At 40.3% G+C, this 5,922-nt stretch overlaps 1 pseudogene; it reads right to left on the bottom strand.

The window, feature by feature from the left end:
- Nucleotides 1-251: 251 nt before the first annotated feature.
- The window catches only part of LOC105524946, a 31,479-nt pseudogene continuing 25,808 nt past the window's right edge, over nucleotides 252-5,922 (bottom strand).

Genomic DNA, 5,922 nt, shown 5'->3' with positions numbered 1-5,922 from the left:
TCTATCCTGTTGCCCTTAGCAGTCAAGGTTATTAAAATGTCTTTTCTCCAGAAAGATCCAATAGGAAAAAAGAAAGAAACCTCTCTGATTAGGCTCCAGCCATACCCTACCCTCGACCAAATCAACTGGATAGGCATAATGGAAACCAGAGCACGTGGTTTCCAAACCAGAAAAATCCTATGGGCAAGCGGAGGAGAGGAGAGGAAGGATTCAGCCTGAATGAAACTGAGTAATATCAATTTCACTTGTCTTCACACATCTTCAGGCTGCATGTTTGTGGAGTAGTTTAGGAATAAATCCATGGTTTGTGGAGCACTATGAAACCTAGCGGTCTGCTGTGTTACATTATGGCTTTCCCCAGTAGTTTCCAAGGCAGCCACCAAGTCACTGGCAGGAGAATTTTGCTGGAACTGCATACAGTACTGCAGAGATTCCTCTCCAGAGTTATGGAAAGGATTTTTCCAGGCCTGATTGTTCCAAGATTGGGTGCACCAGGTCTCAGTGTTCCGGGAGTGGTTGCTTTAGGACTGGATTCCAGGTCTGGTATCTCCATGTTGAATTCCTCCAGATCTGGTTGCTCCACATTGGAAGGTTCTCAGTTGTGTTCACCAGTCATCAGTAGAAAGAGTAGAGGCAGGTAGGTGCTGAGGCCTTCTGAGTCACACCATTGCTACCCTTTGGCTGGTTGTTTTCCTGACACCTCTTAGATTTCATTTTCTGGTTCTGGAACCAGGTCTTAACCTGTTTGTAGCTAAGGTTCTAGATATTGGAAAGTTCTTGCATCTACTGGAGGTTGAGTTATTTCTGTCTCTGAAATCTATCACTGAGTACACACAACTGGGTGGAGAAGAACACAGTTCTGGTCTTCCTTTCCTTGACTTGGACCTTGTCTTCCTTTTTTGTGGTGCTCTTCACTGCAGAAGTGGGTTGTTTGCCTTTGGGACTAGTGGAAGAATCAGGGCTGTCCAGTCTCTGTGTGAGGCATCTCAGCAGAAGACATTTGCAAGGATGGGTAGTCTTTTTCAGGCCCACAAGTCACAAGCGTTGGTGAAGAGTCTTTACAGTCGGATGCTTTGGAGCAAGGCAGGATTTGGGGACAAGCTGGATCCACACTCAGGTTTTTATTGGGAAAGGGGAGGAAAAAATTTAAGAGCTGGACTATAAAAAAATAGTCTAAGGCTTTAAGACTTTTTTTTTTTCTGGAAGATCTGAGGGAAATATGACCTCCAGAAGTAAAAGTTTCAAGAAGTTGGGATGAAGTGAGTTGCCTCCAAAATAATAGGAGGCAATCAGCTCAGTCCGGCTGGGTATTCCTTATGAACAGTTAACAGAGGAAAAAAAGCTGCATGCCTGGTTATATATGGGCCTTTTTGATGTGCAGGCACCAGCAGATGCAGATGGCTGTTGTATTTCAGCCTCACTTACAGATGGCCAAGAAAGTGTAGTGAAGGGAAATTTTCCCAAAGGATAAAACTTCAGGTGGCACATTTCGTTGTTCACTTTGCATGGAAAAGGAAATGGCCTGATGTATGGATCAGTGCTAATTTTTGGGTAGTGGCTAATGTACTGGCCCATTTTTCAGAGAAAGAATGAGACTGGAAGAGTAGGAACAAAGAAATCTGGGGGAGAGGTATGTCGATTAAATGGGCACAGAGTGTATTTTTTGATCCCTGTGAATGCTCACCAAAGGTCAAGCACTGCAGAGGAGTTTCCCAGTAATCAGATGGACAAGACAATCCCTGTCATGCATGTCAGTTAGCTTCTCTCTCCAGTTATTCTGGTGCTTGCCCGGTGGGAAAGGGTACCACGCAACCATGGCAACAGGGATGGAGGCCATGGACTTCCCCTCATTCAGGTGATCTGGCCACCACAGCTTGAGTGGTTAACCTACCAATAGCAGAGGCCAAAGGTGATCTTGTAATGTTGCATTATTCCCTGGAGGGATCACCCAGGCACCTGTGTCAGGTTGATTACATCAGAATCCTCTTGTCACGGAGGGGGCATCAATTTGTCCTTAATGAATAAATACATATTCAGACTATGGATTTACTTTCCATTCTCATGATGCTTCTTCCAGCATTTGTTGACTTAAAGGTTTATCTTTTATTGTGGTGTCCCACTCAGCATTTGCCCTGACCAGAGGCACATTTCATGGCCAAGATGTGCAACAATGGGCTTACGCTTTCAGAATAAGTTGGTCTAACCACATGTCTCATCCCTCAGAAGTAGCTGGCTTGAAAGAATGATGGAAAGACCTACTAAAATTTGAGGTGCTGTTCTAGAGGATGCAGTACATACATGCCTTAATTCAGGGGCCACTCGACAGTGGCGACTGCCTTATAGTCAGAATCCAAGGGTTTGAGAACCAAAAGGTAAGGTGGGAAGGGCCCCTTTCATTATTATTCCTTACAACACACTTCTAGAACTTCTCCCTTTAATCTCCATAACCATGGATTTGGTAGGTTTGGGGGTCCAAGTACCCAAGGAAGGAATGCTTTTCCATGCTATACAGTCAGGCAGTCCTGTTAAATGGAAAATTGAGCCCCGCTTTCTGGCCGATTTTGGCTCCTGTGCTGCTTAACCTAGAGGGAGCTAAAGGGGTGACTCTTATGGACGGATGATAGAAACCAATTAATAATGAGAAAATGAGTTGCTACCTTACAAGGTAAGGTGCTTGAAACCCAGAGGATTCACTGTAGCAATCAGTAAACCCTCCAAAGACTGAGGTATGACAGGAAGGGCATTTGGGTCACCCTATCAGGTAAAGAACCCCCATCCAGCTGAGGTTTTAGCAGAGGATAAGGGGAACATGGAATGGGTAGTGGAAGAAAACAGTCATGATTCTCAAATTAGACTTTATAACTGGTTGGAGAATTAAGGAAAGAAGCAGCTGTTTTGTGTTAATTGTCTCCCCTAGCCCCTTCTCTGTTAATGTTTTTGCAATGTTTTAATAAAATATAATTCACGTAACATAAAGTTCACCATTTGAAAGTACATAATTTAATGTTTTTTTCTGTATTCATAGCACCACCATCTAATTCCTGCACATTTCCATCATCTCAACAAGAAACCTCTGTCAGCAGTTATTCTCTATCACCTCTTCCCCCATCCATTGGCTAATGGATTAGATTAATCACTAATCTACTTTTTGTCTCTGTGGATTTGCCTATTCTGGACATTTCATATAAATGGAATCACACAATATGTGGCCTTTTGTGTCTGCTGTAGTTTAGAACAATGTTTTCAAGGTTTATCTACATTGTGGCATGTATTAGTACTTCATGCCTTCTTATGGCTAATATTCCTTTGTATGAATATATCATATCTTGTTTATCAATTTACCAACTGATAAACATTAGGGTTGTTTCTTTTTCCTATTATAAATAATGCTGCTATAAACATTCATGTACAAGTTAAACTTGGCGTACAAAAACTTGTACAAAAACCTGTACAAAACCATGTATAAAAACCTGTAGAAAAACTTGTTGTACATGTACAAGTTTTTGTTGACATATGTTTTCTTTTCTTTTGATTATATACCTAGAAGTAAAATTTCTGGGTCATGTATTAAGTAGTAATATGTCTAATGTTTTGAGGAACTCCCAAACAGTTTTCCACAGTTTTACACCACTTTACATCCCCACCAGCAATATATGAGGTTTCCATTTTCTCCACATACGTGTCATCAAAAATTATTATTATTTTTATTATAGCCATCCCAGTGGGTATGAAGTGACTTCTCATTGTGGTTTTGATTTGCATTTTCCTAATGATGAGTGATGTGGAACATCTTTTCATGAGTCTTTTGGCTATTTGCATATCTTCTTTGGAGAACTCCCAGCAAATCCTTTGCCCACTTTTTAATTGTTTTTTTGTTTGTTTGTTTGTTTGTTTGTTTGTTTGTTTTGAGTTAGTCTGGCTCTGTCATCCAGGCTGGAGTGCAGTGGCATGATTTTGGTTCACTGCAACCTCCGCCTCTCGAGTTCAAGTGATTCTTCTGTCTCAGCCTCCCGAATAGCTGGGATTACAGGTGCGTACCACCACACCCTACTATTTTTAGTAGAGATGAGGTTTCACCATGTTGGCCACGCTGGTCTCAAACTCCTGACCTCAGGTGATCCATGCGCTTTGGCCTCCCAAAGTGCTAGGATTACAGGTGTGAGCCACCACGCCTGGTGGGTTGTCTTTTAAATATTGCATTGTAAGAGGTTTTTTTGTTATGAATTTTGGATACACTAGACCCTTAGCAGAGGCATGATTTGCAAATATTTGTCTTCTATTCTGTTGGTTGTTTTTTCACTTTCTTAATGGTGTCCTTTGATACTCAGAAGCTTTACATTTTGATAAAGTTCAGCCAATTTGTCTGTTTCTTCTTTGGTTGCTTGTACTTTTAGTGTCATATCTAAGAAACCATTACTTAATCCAAAGTCATAAAGTTTCACACTTAAGTTTTTTTAAGAGTTTTATAGTTTTTGCTCTTGATTTAGGTCTTTCATCTATTTTGAGTTAATTCTTGCATATGCTGTGCGATAGGGGTACAAATTTATTCTTTTAACATGGATATCCAGTTGTCCCAGCACTATATGTTGAAAAGATAATTCTTCTTTCCCCATTCAGTGGTCTTGGGACCCTTACTGAGAATCCATTAAATATAAATGTATGAGTTTATTTCTGGACTGTCAACTCAATTCCATTAATATCTATCCTTATGCCAGTACCACAATGTCTTGATTACTGTTGCTTTGCAGTAAGTTTTAAATTTGGGAAATGTGAGTCCTACAACTTTGTTTTACTTTTTAGGAATTATTATTATTATTTGGCTATTTCTGGTTCTTTTTATTTCTACATGAATTTTAGGATCAGCTTGTCCAGTTTTGCAAAAAAGGCAGTTGGAATTTTGATAGAAATTGCACTGAATTTGTAAATGTTCCTGCTATTTTAAACAAAGAGCAATGTAGTGGCTAAAGTTTAATGGTTTTGGAATATGACTGAATGACATTACCCTAAGCGGTATGTAGCTGATGGGATTTTGTATGTTCCCTCTGTTGGGGATACAAATTTCTCATCTAAATAAAGGATAAAAGCAGATGCTAAGAAGTAACCAGGTGTATTTTCTACTTTTCACTCTATATGCATGCTGCACCTTTCTCCATCCTGCTCTGGGCCCCAGGAGGCTGACCTTTGTGGACTGCATCAGCCAAGCCCCCTTGCCCTCCAGCTTTTGGTTGGATTCAACCAATAGGAGGCACCAGGAAGAGATTGGAAAGCAGGAAGAAAGAGAGGTTAGGATATTGCACAAGTTCCCTCTCTGCTGAGGTGAAAGTTGGCAGTGGCTGTGTTTTCCTCTCAGCAGCACCATCCCTATTGGGTCACCCTGTCCTGCAGCAAAAGATCTCTCTGGGTTCTGGTAAACAGTCCATATACTTAAAATTTCAGGTGTAAGGATGCTACGGCTTCCTGTGGCTAGCCCTGGGGTGCATCATCATCCTTGATTGGTTTCTCCTAACCTTGCCAAAATCTTCACAGATAGTCTGTGATTTAACTCCCTCTAATCAGCTGTTTCTAGTGTGCCATCTGCTTCCTATCATCCCGGATAGTACAAAATGGAAAGATCTGTAAGATATATTAAGTCAAAGAGGCAATATGCAAGGCAGCGTAATATGAAGTCTATAATACTCTATTATTTGTAAGAGAAGGAGTAAGGAGAATATATCTTATTTTCTTAAATACTGTGTTAGTTAGGAATTAGGTTTAGCATTAAATGATAATATCCAAAAAGAACAGTGGCTTTTAAAAGATTGAAGTAGCTTTCTTTCTTTTTTTCTTTCTTTCTTTCTATCTTTCTTTCTTTCTATCTTTCTTTCTCTCTTTCTTTCTCCTTCCTTTCTTTCTTTCTTTCTTTCTTTCTTTCTTTCTTTCTTT

Source organism: Colobus angolensis, unplaced genomic scaffold (assembly GCF_000951035.1).
Source record: "Colobus angolensis palliatus isolate OR3802 unplaced genomic scaffold, Cang.pa_1.0 Scaffold51, whole genome shotgun sequence".
In the NCBI taxonomy this organism is placed as follows: Eukaryota; Metazoa; Chordata; class Mammalia; order Primates; family Cercopithecidae; genus Colobus; species Colobus angolensis.
This window is presented reverse-complemented; position numbering and strand designations above follow the sequence as displayed.